Raw genomic sequence first — 17,489 nt, 5'->3', positions numbered from 1 at the left:
TTAAGATAAGATAAAAATTACATATTTGATTGCGTTTTGTAATTAGAAGCCCCAACAGTTGAACAGTGATTATTTATAAGTCATTATTACTATATGTCTCCATAAATAAATGTACTGCATTTATGTTATGTCAAATGTCATGGTATGTGAGAGTGAAATATAGCCTTTTTCGTCTCCCATGTATAAATATTTCCTTTTGTTACTTTTCAGCATATATAGATCAGGGCTTAACAGATTCTAGGCAGTTTAGTGTTTATATATGCATTTTATAAACTAGTTAAATATAGTTTCCTGTTTTAGTCTATAACCATACATAGGCAATATAGCGTGGTTGACCTCACTTATGCTGGATTATGCACACGTGCGTTTTTATCTGAGTATTTAATTGTTAATATTGTGGGTTTCTGTGTGCAAAGTTATATTATATACACGTATATATAGGTGTAAAAGTAGGATTTTCCTGATGCAGAGAAACGCTAGAATAAAAAAAAAGCAAATGAGCCTTCTCAACTTTTTACATCTTTGTATTCCGACTGCAGTTTCGAGCTTTTTGTTCTTATGAACGAATGTATAGGTAAACATAGACTATATATGTTGTCATGTCCCTTGAAGAAAACTAAGTTGTAACATGTCTTATATATTTATTTATTTATTTATTTGATTGGTGTTTTACTCTGTGCTCAAGAATATTTCACTTATACGACGGCGGCCAGCATTACGGCGCGAGGAAACCAGGCTCGAAACCCACGACCATCCGCAGGTTTCTGAAAGACCTTCCCACTTACGGACAGAGAGAAAGCCAGCATGAGCTGGACTTGAACTCACAGCGACCGCACTGGTGAGAGGGTTCTGGGTCGTAACCCCCTCGGTCACGGAGGGCTCTATTTCCTATAAACGTCCGCACTATAAATGTATACAGTTGAAATGAAATGGCATAAGAACATAAAGCGGAATTTTTATACCTTTTTTTCCTTCTTCTATATCTATAAGCCAATATATATATAACATCCTCAATAATTTGCAACTGGCACCTTTTATATGGGGGGAATCCACCCCATACAGGCCTGCATATTATAAACTGTGGCAGTGTTAGTGTCGTATTGCTTGTATTACGCAGCTGGATGTTCAGTGCATATGTATTTTGTAATATATATATATATATATATATATATATATATATATATATATATATATATATATGGATTCTAAAATCGCCTATACATTGATTCGTTGCTATATATGTAGTGACTCCAAGACTGAATATTGACCTCGTTCGAGAAGCATGATTTATCAGTGGGTTTTAGTTATATGCGGGGATTAAAATCGATAAAGGGTAGCCTAAATTAAGCTGCTAAATAATATATCACTTTGTCTCAACGAACGTTTCAACAGAAGACTATCAAAAATACAGCTACAGTTAGAGAACACGTCGATATGTTCTATACACAGCGCGATTTGTAATCTTTTTCAGTCAGATTAAACACCAGTACATAACGCCTTTCATCGAATACATTTAATATGTCTTGCATAGCGGATAAGTCTTGCAAATGGATAAACCCGTGGTTGGAATATTTTCTTTTTTACTCCGATCAGCGTCTGGATTTGCAATTTCATCATTTCGGCCAACAAGTATTTTACAGAGAAGAAGGCTGTTTTGTAATTTATTAAATTATATACGCATTGTTCCTATTTCCAAACGAATGCCCTTTCTTTGTTCACAACTCCTTACAGTCTCTACTAATATATTTCGTATAGCTGACCGACGAGGCATCTTTTGTCAATTGGCCGTCAATACCTTCCTCCTACAACTGCTTATATAATATCTCCTTTCTAGTAAAATGACTATAACTGTCTTCAATCCGGACCCAGCCATTCATCTCAGAAAATAAAAACTGCCATTCATTAATCATTCACACACGTCAATAACCTGCTCTCATATGTAATAAATATAACATTCCGTTTGTTTAAAAGAAAGCATGAGAATGAAAATACCGATGCTCCCATTTTTTATTCATCTGAAAACAGAGGGAGATGAGAAAAGGGTTATACATGAAATAACTGGAATTAAAATGAGAGAAAATTCGTTTACAAACTGGTACTACACCTTCATGCGCACCTCTCTTAAACGACAAATCCTTAAAAAATGTAATGAATGGGCAGTATCGTCTAAAAGCGTTAAAGCGGCTGTAGATTAGAATATATATATATGGCGAATTATGGTGTAGTTCATATACTGTACGTGAACACTTCATTTGTACGCCAAACATATAGCCAACTGACTATGGCCTATTTTTAGACCAATTAACAGTTGTAATTCGAGTCAAATTCTCATTTGAAAATGAAATCCAGTTCTCATTTGAAGATGAAGTCCAATTCACATTTGAAACTGGGATTCAATTTTGACCTGAAATTGGAATTCAATTCCTACTTGAAATTGGAATTTCAGTTCCTACTTCAAATTGCAAGCATTTCCCACTTCAAATTGGAACCCAGTTCTCATTTGAAATTTGAACCCAGCTCTCATTTGAAATTTGAACCCAGTTCTCATTGAAATTGGAATCAAGATGACATAGAAACTGGAATCCCATTCTCAGATAAAACGGTAATCCCATTTTCATTTGAAATTGGAGCCCTACTTTCATTTGAAAGTAGAATCAAAGTTGGAATTGGAATCAAATTCTCATTTTAAAATTGAAACCAATCCACAGTTGTTTTTGGAAGCCAATTGCTTATTTGTAACTCGAACCATACGGTCTATGTTATGTTATGTCGACATGTCTGCAAATACAGATGTAAGTGTAATCTGACTATTAACAATATGACAAGACCATGTATAATACTTATCATTTGTCCGTAACAGATGTAATAACTTATACATTACAAGCGAATTATTATAATGACAAATAAAAACAGCCATTTAACCATTCCAATTGGGTGGAGATGTGTTTAAGTACCACAGATCGTGGCTACTTTTGTGCAGCACCATGATCGCCAATATTTCAAACATTTCACGAAGAATTGTGGTTAAGTAGTTCATTTAGAGTTTCGGGAGCTATTAACAAAAATGTGATATTTCCAAACGTTATCACTTTCTATTTTTCAACGCCAATTTCAAATTGCTGATTATTTTGTGTATACTGCAGAAAGCGTGGCATCAAATCTTAATGTTATGAACAGAATTAATATACGACACAGAGAAAGAGAAAAACGAGCTAATTTACCTGTAAACAAACCCGTCTGTGAGTATAGTTAAACCACATGTCTGTCCATTTCTTTGCAATATGTCATTAAATGACTACATTTTTTAAAATTTCTAACACACTGCCGTCTTTGTCGTTGATATGAACCATAAACACTTTTTCATTTATTCTTTTAAAATATCTTGATTTTACTCTATTCTGAAAGAGTTACATCAAGATATTCCGCAGAACTATGCTCATAAAGAGATGCACGTATATCGCCTTCATACACTCTGTATTTGTATTTGTGACGAGTCAGAATATCCGAAGCGGCTGCAATTACAACTGTCGCAGTTTTAATCTATTTCTGCATGATATTGCATGAAGCGACTTATCTTGAGACCAGACGATAAGCAGGTTAAGGCCAGTTTAAACTCACGATATATGTTTTGGAAGAAAACGAGAATCAAGAAGTGACAGGTTCTGATTCACAAAAATAACTGGGCCGCGTTTTCAAATATACAGCATGCAGTGGCGGACGTTTATTGATTTATTGAATTCGAAAACAAATCTACGGTCTGGTACACAGGGACGCAGTGTTTCAAGGACTCACTGTTTCTCCTATCTTTATGACCACTCGATGTGGAGAGGCTTTACCGCCGGTGTTTGAACGTTTCAGACTAAAGCTTCACGCGCTCATTATTCACTCGTGCTTCAAGGTTCATATTCTCGGTTCACAGCGAAACCAGCCGATGATTGCCGAGTGTTTTATGATAAATTGATGCTCAGTGGCCGGGGGTGGTAGAATGAAAGCATTGCTGGCAGTGTCTACAGGCGCGCTGTACAAAGCTACCATTCACGTGGTTTAATGACGGGAACAATGTCTGAAATCGAATAACTGGAACAAAGGCCGGATACAGTGCCAGGCGAATCGGGTTGCGCGATAAATTATACAAGGCTGTAAGCGTGAAATAAACACATGTCAGTCTATGTCAGTTTCACCACCATCACGTGTCATGTTAATTCAGTGCGGTCAGCCAGGGTTTAATTGTCATATTACAGTCGGCGACAAAATGGAATAATTATCTGATAATGAATGACACGTCTATAAATCAGTTGCTCTCGCGTAAAGGAGAAAATATGTATGTTTTTTTTTCTTATACCTTTTTTTACAACACATTCCAGATCTTTTTCGAGTTCAGCTAATTACTTAAAGTTACATAAGCCAATATGCGCGTACAAGGTTACATATTGCGATCCATATTCGCTAAGCGTTGGTGACAAAGAAGACATCGAAAATGTGTTATGTTGGCGAGAAAACTAACGGAATATAAGAATAGTTTTTCAGGAATATTATCTTACTGCACGGTCAAGGACAGTAACTCCGCTATTAACCCATGCGGTCAACCAACAGATTCATAGTATATGCCTCTGCTATCCTTGTTATTTACAGATAAATAATCTTCTTTGACGCTGCTCGCAGTTGCTTGCTTGCTACCAATGGACAAACACTATAGTTTCATTACCTTTTATATATTAGCATGTGTAAAACATGTTAAAAATAAAGGCTTAAACCGTATTATAATATTGGTTGCCACAAGTCACCAAGCTGTATAAAAAAATCTTCATGTCTGTGACTGACTGACTGAATAATATAGCCAAGAGCTGTGCCCTTTTGTATTGTTTTCATGTTACTGTTTATTAGATATAACACAGCATACTGAGTAATTCTAGAACCATGACGCATAATGTATAACTATTGACATCACTACCCCCATTTTTACTGAATTCCCCTTAAGCCTTAATCATCAATACATTAATTCTGATTAAGCTACGAAAGGTAAAACGCAACAAATAATCATGCGGATGGAGAAAACCGCCAAGAGAAAGCTCTAGGAAACCAATCAGACGAAATACACCAGACAGCCAGGTGAAGGAGGCCGCCCAGATTCAGGTGTAAAAACTAGACATTTAGTAGATAGCTCAACTATCTGTCTCTATACTTCAAGTGGAGTACGAAGAATTGTTCTCAAGACTGTCATTATGTTTGGTATGCATTGACTCCCCATACGCTATAATTAAGACGTATAGTATAGAGAGAAAAACCAGAGCAGCGACGACAGAGTGATAGTTGGCAAATGGTCACACGTAACGGGTAAAATACGGCCTCTTTTCAATTTACCTCAGTTAGGGTTTTATTCAAGGGGTTCATGTAAATGCATAAACAGGAGAAAACGCCCCCAGCAACATGGCTTAAGCAGAATTAGTTTTAAAAAATGCTGTCATCCGATTTCAAAAAATGTTTAAACCGTTATAGGCGAGCGCTTTTCTCCATAATACAATCCAGTTATTGAAACTCTTCAATCGAGAAGTTAAACGGGTGCCCGTCACGTTTTATATTTGAACTTCCGGCAAGGCATGCAATATGCTACGAAAATTTCTTCCCAGCTGAGAAAATGAAAATGAGTTTTGACAGCTCGTCCCCCGGGTATTTGTTATGTACATGTCACGTATTTGTGTTTACATCTGCTCAACGACAATCTCCGTGGGAAGCCATTTTCATGCCTACAGCCAAACGTACTTGATGACCTGCAGAGAAAGTACGCTATTATTCCTGCAGACAAATCTCCTAATAATATTACATTTGTATGCAAGCATTATTACTACCAGGTTTCTTTTGCAGGAGCTTAATATCACTACGACTGCCGCAACGCAAATGTATTCCTTAGCGACCTATACTCTGGAAGAACTATTTAAAGAACATCAGTCCTTTCTCAAAGGACCGTATCCGTACCCACAGCGATATACTACAACTTTATTGGATTACAAAAATTCTTATGCAAAGCGCTCTTGTAGGGTCAAGAAGCCGTGCCACCAAACCTGTATCTATTCTTTTCATGAAGGCACAAACAAGTACAGTCATTTCAGTAAAAAGTATTGTGCAACTGGAAAAACTTCAGACTTAAACTGTGAGTGAGTGCTTGGGGTTTAACGTCGTCCTTAATAATTTTCAGTCATATGAAGACGAAGGAATCCTTAGAATGTATGCAATGTGCCCCATTCTTGCAGGACTGATTTCTACCCCTCTTTTATCTAGTGCTGCTTCACAGAGACGCCTTACCGAAGGCAAGAAAGCCGACCCGCTCGAGCCGCCTGTAAGTTCCTAAAGTAGAATTCTCTTGCAAGCAAATATGGATAATTTTATACTCGCATGGTACAAGATTTGAATACTGATTTCACTCACTCGTCTTGAACACACCTTACGTCTTTTCAACATCATTGAAACACTGCTTCTCATTCCGTCCTCATTTCAGACTTTGCTTTCTTAGTGTTTGGTGGTCTGTCCTGAGTGTCGTGTTGGGAATTGGCCTTGCGTTTACTGACCTGGAACGTCAGTACTGGTTGACGACTGGTTGACGACTGGTATGCAAATGTTTCAACGCATAGATGTACAAGTTTGTATACTGGTTACATGTGGCCATTTGTCAGCTATTATGTACTGTTTTATATTGTGTTCTTACACAAACCAGGATTCTGCTGGTTGATTATGAGTCCCGAAGTCTTGCCCCTTTACACTGTTTTCGCGTGACTGTTTATTAAATGTACTGATAACACAGCATTTTCAGTGTTTCTAGATAAGATGCGTCTGAAAAATTGCAATTAACATCACGGGATGTTTTTCTCTCCAAATTCTACTACAGCCATGGTGTTTGCAGGCCTGTATGTTGCTACTTTTTAAGCATATGCGTGGCCACATAAAGTAAAACCTTAAAGGAGGTAAATTGATCAGTATCCTGATCATTTTTATCATATTTATATCATATTTTGACATTTATTTGACAGGATATTTAACGTGATGATGAAATTTAGGTCCCATGCATATAATCTCAGGAAGCTGGATTTACTTTGTAATCAACGTCGGGTTTTCTTTGGAGGGGTGGGGTGACATCACTTTCAGTATTATTTTGGTGGCCATGTAGTTAATTGCCTCCAAATATATGTTTGTACTGCTGCTTCACTGAAATGACTCGGACAAGACACCTAGTACATCCTAGTGAACACTACCACCATCCACACAGACCAGTGATTTGTCTGTCTTTATATGCCGAGCGCAAAGATAAAAAACACCAAGATAGATAGTTTAAAAGTCTTAGTACGATCCGACGAGGAAGTAAACACGCTTCTCCTCCGGCTTACCGCGCTTATGCTCCTCGCCTAGTGGGCGATTTATGAGATGAAGTTTTATCATGATCCGACGAGGAAGTAAACACGATTCTCCCCTGGCGAACAGCGCGTGTTTGACCGGCAAACCTAATAATTATCAACAAAATGTGCCATAATAAATAACGAGGCGTATCAAGTGACTGTTTGCACAAAATTCTATTTTTCTTCAGAAAAAAGTGAATAGATTTTTTTTTTTTAATTTTTGCCCAAGAAATGATTCGTATATTGTTGGCCTTTATCAAGCTATGGCAACAACTTCAGTATTGATAGGAGACGCTACTTGCTCTGGCTTTATAGTCAGATTCAGTGGCATGACCTTTGAAACTATATGTAGGCTCGAATATCAGGACTCCTTACTGTGAGTGCATGTGGTGTAAACCATGCAGCTTAACCTTACCCTTATAGTTCAAAGAGTTTAGATACTTCATCTAAAAAAATTGAACGATTTTTTAAATGATATGCAGTTAAGAACAGAGTCGATATATATCAATTATATATAGATGATGTGATTCTTTGAACCACTCAGGTCACCCTGGAGTAATGCTGTACTTAATGTGTAGGCTGTAAGAGAACCAGATAACATGCAGATGACACTTTGTCTCATGTAAATTTTATTCAGTTGACTAAATGCATTACGCATACGACAGTATAAAAAGCTCTTCTCCTTGGTCGAATATATATTATTATTCGTTATGTAAACGTATTTTATGAAGAAAAAAAGACACTTATATGTCTCTGGGGGAAAAGGTAACCTGTACATGTATTAGATTTAATAAAATCAAACTCGACTGATCGAATATTTACGTTAAGTTTCGCGTGGAAGAGGAAAGAATATGCCTGTGTACATATATTGTGGCTATAAGGGATAATCCATAAGATGTTATCTGTTAGTGTCGGTATGTATGATGTGATTATGATATTTTTTAAGTTTCCATTCTGTATGAACATAAATTAAGCTAAGCTTACCAATGCACTATGCATGATACAGTACAGAACAAGGCAGGGAAAGAGAGCATGGTAGAACTAATTTAAGAAATTTCCTCTTCTTAAATTGCCTTGATGTTTTTATTAAAAACAGTTTTTCTTTAGTGGAAGACTTACATGCATGGGCCGATACAAAACATATAACACATCCAACATACAGTACTCGTTAAGCTAGCTGACATTTGGTTGATAACTAGAAATCGACAGGCGAAAAATGCGCAGTGATTTCAAAATGGATCGCGCATATAGCACTGTAATTAAAAGCTAATCATACCTGTTGTAATTAAACTTAAAAACCATTTATGTTTATAAAAAGAAGCGCACAAATTTACCAACATTATCATATTGCACTCAATCATGCAGGCCTCTCATTAAGTGAATGACTTGTGCACGTTAGAAGATATAGGGTATGTCCAAAATTTTACCGACGGATAGCGACAGACGAAAAGGCAGTAAAATAGCTCTTTGTTGCAACTATAAGAAAAAACGATAAGACAATTATGGGGCATTTTCCACATTTATAAGATGAAATCAAGACTGTGATCTATACATACATCTAATTAAATACTTGTAAATGTTTCTTCCTTTGACCAGGAACATTATGTTAAAATGAAATTTAATACATATAATATTTAGCATATAGAATTGCACGTTTCGATAGGCATTTTAGTGTGTGTGTTCTGTACCTGTGTATGACCACACGTATTTTAGTGGCAAATACGTTAGGTATACATCCATCAATTATATGTTACTTCAGAAGTATTAAGGCATATCCGAAAAGCAGCAATCTATAGCGTGTTACATCGAAAAACATGAAGTATGTATATATGCTCAGCAACGTTTTTTTTATCAGAATGTAAACTACATCAGAGGTCTTTGTTCAAATTCTATTTAAAGCTAAAGAATGTTATAGTGTGGGCGAATACATGTGTCAGACATATCTGGTGCATTATTAAGAGTCTATATATATATATATATATTGGTGCATTATTAAGAGTCTATATATATATATATAACAGTGTGTTAAAGTTTCTGTGTATGGAAAGGTGCTTTTATGTATGTATGTTTGTATATATGTATGATTGGGGTTTACGCCGTATTGAACAATTTTTCAGTCATATGAGCGAGTCATTAGGTGTCATGGGGAGTCATTACGTGTATGTACACATACTGTGTCTTCTTATTTGTGGAAGGGCGAGTCCATGCCGTCAAAGTGCTGCTGCCGCTCAGGTGTCATGCCGAAGACACCTGACATGACACCCCACTAAGTTACATATTATACTGACACTGGGCCAACCAGTCCTATTTCGTTAATCCACCTTCTGAGTGCTGAGCGCCAAGCGAGGTAGCCACATGTTCGATTTTTAAAGTCTTTTGTATGATCCCGGGTCTTCAAGCTTGGCGGTGCTTTTGTCACATGTTCTGTCAGTGTAACTTCATATATTACGTTATACACACCACAATCTGGGCCCTTTCTTAGTGTGCTTTTACCGATCAATCTGTTGAATTTCATCCTGCTTGCCAAAATATGTTACTTACGTTTGAAGTTGAGAACATTGTTTCACGCACTTTATTTATAAAAATACGCTATTTTATATATATATTTTATAGTTACAGAGGCTTCGTTTAAATTTGAACAGTTGAACCCAGTAGAGAGATATCTGTATGCGGATTATATATGTGTTCAGTTAAACCTCCGACCTTTGATAAGTTACTAACAAATACTGTAACATAGAGGGTACTGGCGGTTAACTTGCAGAGGGTACTGGCGGATAACAAATGGTCTGTAACTCAAACATTCCCCAGAGCGTCGTCAACCTCTTATTGTCACGCTGACCATGCACACGAATATTGAAAACGGGGGAATTTATTTATTTGATTGGTGATTTACGCCATACTCAAGAACATGTCATTTATTTGGCAGCGGAAACTGGGTAAAGCCCGGTAGAAATCCTCTGTCATCCGTAGGTTGTTGGCAGACCTTCCCACGTACGGCCGGAGAGGAAGCCAGAATGAGCTGGACTTGAACTCACAGTGACCGCATTGGTGAGAGGCTCTCACGGTAACCACCTCCATATTCTTTTAAATAGAATTAATTAGAATAAGTATGCTTATAGTTTCAGCAAACTATTCTTATAATACGTTTAGTTTTTCTGCCAAAATGTTATGAATATTACAATATTAAAGTCAACAATATTGAACCTGCAATAAACAAGCGTATAAATTCGCAATATTGGGATTCTATGACATTTCGTGTCGTCTTGCACTCATGTGCTTGGTTAAGTGAATGGTTCATGTTAAAAGGTATAGAAGACTCGTGTTGAATGTTACGATGTCAAAAACTTAACTGACATGCAGCCCACCATACAAAAGGACGGGCTTTATACATAAAACTGTTTAGTTGCAGCTAAAAATTTTCAATGAGAACTTATATATATAGATATATATGTATTGCTTCCTATTTTTAAAGACGTGACGAAAAAAGGACCTATGCTTATGGGGTTTAATAAATTATAAAAATTAGAAATAAGGATATGGAAGTCTGTATACCTCACACTGGGAAAGTTCGTCAGTAGCTTACCAAAGGGTCTGTGGTTTACCTTGGGAACTCCTGTTTCTCCGCCCCCATAATACCGGTCTGATATCGCTTTATAACTAGGAAAAATTCCTGAGTACGACGTTAAACAACATTTAAATCGTATCTTTCCCTGATACATTTTGATACAGCCGATATTAAAACAACTTTCCCGAATATCGAATTAACAACTTGGTGACAAGTCAGTTTAAAAAAGAAACAACTATATTTTAGCCGGCTTTAAACAAATCAGGTTAGGTATCCTGTGCTTCGAAGCCATATATAAGCTCGCATATATGAGGACATCTTATCCTTAATATGAGGATAGGTGTTGTAAAACATCATGGTAGTAGCTGATTTAATCAATGCATGCGAACACTTCAAAGTGTTCGAATTTAAATTTTAAAATATGTCAATATATATGCTCAACGATATTTATCAATTATATTTGATTAAACGCCACGTCAAAGTAATACTGTACTCAACATGTTAACCAGTTCCCACAACCCACTTTGTTTTGGGTAAAATTTCAAACAATTAACTCCACCATCTGTGAATAAGTGCACGTCAGGCATGCACGCTGTATGTTATAATGTCGGTAGTGAACAGCTGGTCTCTTTGAAGTTAAGCCGTTTAATGAATATTGTGCCCTTCATTAAATAGATCTCAACAGAAAAATTACTGGTTATACATTTGCATATCCCGAGCAATAGATAACCTGTAACTATTAGGATTAATGAATGGATCGCTATTATCAGATTTGACTTATTGAATACTTATATATATGCTACGTTCCAAGTGGAAAATACATGTAAAAGAAAAATAGAAATAGGTAATCCCATGAAAAGCTGTACCTGAAATATAACACAATCTTATTTCGTTGTCATGGCGATCTGTGTCATTGTCGTATCTAAATGCATGCGCATAAGCAGGGACTAGGGTCTGTATAGGCTTCCATATTTATACGTCAATTTGGTGACTTTATAAACATTTACGTCCAGCATGCTAGTAGGATACTTATATTTGTGTTCCTCATGAACATTATTCACGGAATACGAGTGTGTGAATGTCATGCCTAAAATATCGACTGCCTTCCTTGCATCATTTAAAACTCAAGACTTCTTCTTTTACAACAAACATTAACAGTGCAAGGCTGTAGGACTTAATGAGACTAACACTGGAATTAGGATTGCAACAACATCTGAAGAAGCTTGTGATATAACAATTTTAACATTAATCTCTAAGGTGCTAAAGCCACTGTTAACTTCTCTAAGATAGACTAAATTCATACGTTTATTCTCAAATTCGGACTTCTGTTACATGTTACCATCTTTAATTACTATACATTATTATATTTCTTACTGACTCCTTTGGTACTTTGGACGTTATAGCCCACTTAATTGGTGCGATTTGAAAACAAAAATCAAAAAGGCAGAACTTGCAAAGCCTTTACCAATTTTCTGCACCAGTGCTTTGTGATCCAGATTGTCTATATGCTAATTCCAGACTGTCTATAGAGTAGGCAACCTGGCAAAATATTGAGGCCTGTGCATGGCCCGCAGATGTATTGGTATAAGCCAAGAATTTGTAGTTAAAAGTGTAAAAGAAATGAACTAACACAATATTTTTTACACTTTTTTTTAATCCATGGGAACTACATGAATTCCTTGTACTGTGATAAGTTTATAGTCTAATTGCAAATATATGTCATGTTTAATTTGTGAATGCGTACAGAATCAGTCCACATTTCGCTTATACTGAAATTTTGTACGTGTATATAGAAAATAGGAGACAAAACAAAACCCTGCCAATACTGGCCGTGTGCAATTTGTACTTACATTTGCATTGTGTTGCAGGTGTTGTATGTGCATCATGTTGCAGGTGTTGTATGTGCATCGTGTTACAGGGGTGTATGTGCATCGTGTTGCATTGGTGTGTGTGTGTGTGTGTGCATTGTGTAGCAGGGGTGTATGTGCATCGTGTTGCATTGATGTATGTGCATTGTGTTGCACGTGTTGTATTTTCATCGTGTTGCAGGGGTGTATGTGTATCGTGTTGCAGGGGTGTATGTGCATCGTGTTGCACGTGTTGTATGTGCATCGTGTTGCATTGGTGCATGTGTATCGTGTTGCAGGGGTGCATGTGCATCGTGTTGCTGGGGTGTATGTGCATCGTGTTGCAGGTGTTGTATGTGCATCGTGTTACAGGGGTGTATGTGCATCGTGTTGCATTGGTGTGTGTGTTTGTGTGCATTGTGTGGCAGGGGTGTATGTGCATCGTGTTGCATTGATGTATGTGCATTGTGTTGCACGTGTTGTATTTGCATCGTGTTGCAGGGGTGCATGTGTATCGTGTTGCAGGGGTGTATGTCCATCGTGTTGCACGTGTTGTATGTGCATCGTGTTGCATTGGTGCATGTGTATCGTGTTGCAGGGGTGCATGTGCATCGTGTTGCAGGGGTGTATGTGTATCGTGTTGCAGGTGTTGTATGTGCATCGTGTTACATGGGTGTATGTGCATCGTGTTGCAGGAGTGTATACGCATCGTGTTGCAGGGGTGTATGTGCATCGTGTTGCAGGGGTGTATGTGCATCATGTTGCAGGGGTCTATGTGCATTGTGTTGCAGGGGTGTATGTGCATCGTATTGCGGGGGTGCATGTGCATCATGTTGCAGGGGTGTATGTGCACCGTGTTGCATTGGTGTATGTGCATCATGTTGCAGTGCTGTATGTGCATCGTGTTGCAGGGGTGTATGTGCATTGTGTTGCAGGTGTTGTATGTGCATCCTGTTTCATACACGATTTGGACGCTGGTTAAATTTACACCCCGAGGACATTCCTCGAGTATTTTCGGTATGCATTATTCAAAGCTGTTGAGTCATTCAGACTTTTTAGTTTATATATTCTTTCTGGGTTCTTTGGTGTTATTGAACGTTTTTTCGTTTTCTTTTTTTTTTTGAAAATTTAATCATCTGATTATTGAAACTTCTAATTCTTCAGGATTGCTGTATTACTGCCTTTTGTGAGGCACAGGTTTAGAGACATTCATCGATAACGCGCAATACTGAAGAAACAAAATCCTATATGCAAGACTGTGTATAAGTGATCAAGAGCTAGAGTGAGTGAGTACTTGTGGTTTAACGTCGTACTTAGCGATTTTTCAGTTGTATGGCGACGAAGGCATCAACAGAGTGCATCCTTAGAGTGCATGCTATGTGCACCGCTCTTTTATCTAGTGCTGCTTCATTAGTGCTGCTTCACCGAGACGCCTTACCGAAGGCAAGTAAGGCCAGTGTTACTGGCTGAGGAATAAGGGTATCTAGATATCTAGTTATGCTGTATAAATATATATAGGCCTTAATCTCTTCACGCCACGCTAACAGGGCTACATATTTATAATATCTTATCGATGTATTGTCAAGGTGATGAAAAATTGCAGATTGCGCTAATTTTAATTTGAAATGGGAATTATATAATTTTGTGAAAGGAATATATACATGTATATACCTTACATAATTTTGACATATCAATGGATTCAAATTTGTGGATGCATGTCTTCATGTAGCCAGAAATAATATAGTTATGTTTGACTGGCCATATCGAAATTCGTTAATATTTTAGCCAAATCTATTTTTAGCCAAGGGAAATAAATGAACCCATCAATAAATTCGGGAACGTGAAATATTCATGAAATTATTTGATCAAATTTGTCTGAACAAACTGAACAAGCGGCTACAAGCGCCTGTCGTGGTATTGACGTGTGTTTCTGCACTGCGCTAAAATCTCCTAGCTCCTTCGTTCTTCATCTACAACCAGCTAAACACACGATGAACCCACACGGTTGTCTGTCGGTGAACAATATATCCGAAATGGATCCTATAAAAACGGGTATTTCAACGCCGCACGCAGAAGTCTTCTGCCATTCCCTTCGCGCGTGAGGTCGGCGTGACCGGCCTCGTGTATTTCCGTAAACAGAGCGATACGCATGCGCATTGAGTCGCTCAGCGATTACTCACCACGCGTCACGTTTCAGATGAACGAGGAGAGATGTGGAGAGTGTCATCGCCGGGGACATAATTCACTTCGTGTCCATGATGAAAACCACAGCGCCCAGCGCCCAGCGCTAATATCACTGTTTTTTCATACCGGGATAGACAAATGAGGGGAAAAAACATCACAACGAGGAAAAAACATGCTGTTTTCATTCACGTGTTATTTCCGATAGACTGTAATGGCATTGAGTCGCTAAGAAAGTCGAAGCAGCACGTATGCCATATGGATAAAAATATAGGCTTTTCACATATATGTTAATAGCTATTATACTGAGTACAACGTGCAATTTTTGAAAAACAATGGGCTAGAATAGACGGATATTTACGCACAGCACCCACTCTTAATGTCACGGATTAATGCACGATTAAGTGCACGATAACACAAAAAAATGTAGTTTCTAGAACTGAATTTGGAAATTCTCCCCGAGTTTGCCCCATATAAAATTTCTTTTTGTTACTTTAATTTTTACATTGGTAATACGCAATTGCTGCATAACGGAGGCCGAGAAAATGTGTATCATCTTTTGGGGCTGTTTTAACAAAAGTGAAAAAATACAGTTTATTCTATATTTTTTATGTAATAATCTTTAATGTTTTCATATTTCACTACTTGAGTTTCAAGCACTGGAATTAATTTCATATTTTACTCTTACAAATTGGCATGCTGAAATACAAAGTTTACTCTGAGAGGCTAACCTGATTTGACAATATTAGCTATTAGATGTAAACCCCACGACCATTGAGCAAGAATTGTTTTAATTACTAACTGTTGTGCTGGTATAAAAAAAATCCCTTGATTAAAAGCAACGTACTTTGTAGGAAGGCCTCTGCAAACACTCCTCATGCATATTAGCTACTAGAATATTATGCATACACTGCAAAAAACCAAAAAAAAAAAAACCAAAAAAACACAACATGACTGGTTTACAACATTGTTGGGTATTTGATATAGTATATAAACTTTCATAAACAGCATGTAAACAACATTGCTGGCTGATTAATGTCGCGTAGATTTGTGATTATTAAAAGAACAGGCTATCATGCAACACACTGATGAAACTATATCCCCTGAAAAACTACAATAAATATGAAACTAGCCATGCATCGAAACAGATGTTCGAGTACCAGTCGTTAATCATAAATAACGTTCCAGGCCAGTCAATAATCGCAAGATCAATTTCCCAAACAACGTTCAACACAACTCATAAAGGAAATAAGAAAGTTATTACAGTAACTGAGAAGCTGTCAACCGTTTTATTTATTTGATTAGTGTTTTACGCCGTACTCAAGAATATTTCACTTATACGATGACGGCAAGCGTTACATGGTGGGAAGAAGCTGGGCAGAGCTCGATGGAAACCCACGACCATTATTTGATGCCAGACATTCCCACGGACAGTCAACAGTTTTTTGTATATGTGATTACATTTAATCACCATCCCAATTGTGTATAGAGTGATAAATTTGAAAGTTGTTGTTAATCAGAATATCTATCTTAGTATAACTCTTTCTATATCCAAAGCAACTATTTCAGTTAACACGATACATACACATCCCCTATAGCTTGGGGTTACAAGGGTTTAGACGTATATATATGACAAATTAGCGTGTAACATACGTTGAAAAATCTATAACCAAAGTCAACTGTATAATTAAACAGCAATTTTTAAAATATTACATATTTAAACACACAGTATACAAGTGCTTTTGATACAATAATATACATAAAAATCTTTAAAATCTGAATTTAAAACCCAAAGACATTTATATACATATGAAATTTACATCAGTTCAAACAGCTGTTGTCCGCACGCCTATTTAATGGTATATACATTTATCCAGTTTCCAACCTTATATATATTATTAGGATAACCATATGCATCAGATATACCACCCACACAACATACACTACACAACCTGCATGTCGATACATGTATACAGGTATAGGTGGGCATCTGAATGTTGAACATTGACAACCCGGTTCGAGGTGCCAGCTGCATGCAATACGATACATTTAACAGTTATATTTATAGGAATGTATTATTCTGAGCACAGTTTTCTATTTGAGGGCATTTTAGTGCATAGAGATTTTCCTTCGATTCGCTTCTGGGAATCGACTTTTATGTACATTTAAACAGATTTTATATATTCACACATTTACAGATAACATTGTTGCCCGATTTATACTGTGTAATATTCCCCTCTGTTCTCATATTTGCTAAACACAACAGAATACACCCACCTTTACCCTAAACAAGTGTAATCATTCAAAAATGTGTTTTGTTTATAACCACATTTCTGTTACACTTCATAAACGCGTCCTGATGTACATTCTTGAAGACTGTGTTTAACAGTTTAAAGAGATGCGACATGTGAAATGCTTACATGGTAATATGTTGTGTATTTTCAATAAACACAAACACTCCAGTAAACATGACTTTGTGTTGCTGAGTGTGACCAGCCGAAAAACCTGTAA

This window comes from Liolophura sinensis, chromosome 1, assembly GCF_032854445.1.
Source record: "Liolophura sinensis isolate JHLJ2023 chromosome 1, CUHK_Ljap_v2, whole genome shotgun sequence".
NCBI lineage: Eukaryota > Metazoa > Mollusca > Polyplacophora > Chitonida > Chitonidae > Liolophura > Liolophura sinensis.
The sequence above is the reverse complement of the archived record's forward strand: the minus strand, read 5'-3'. Positions refer to the sequence as shown.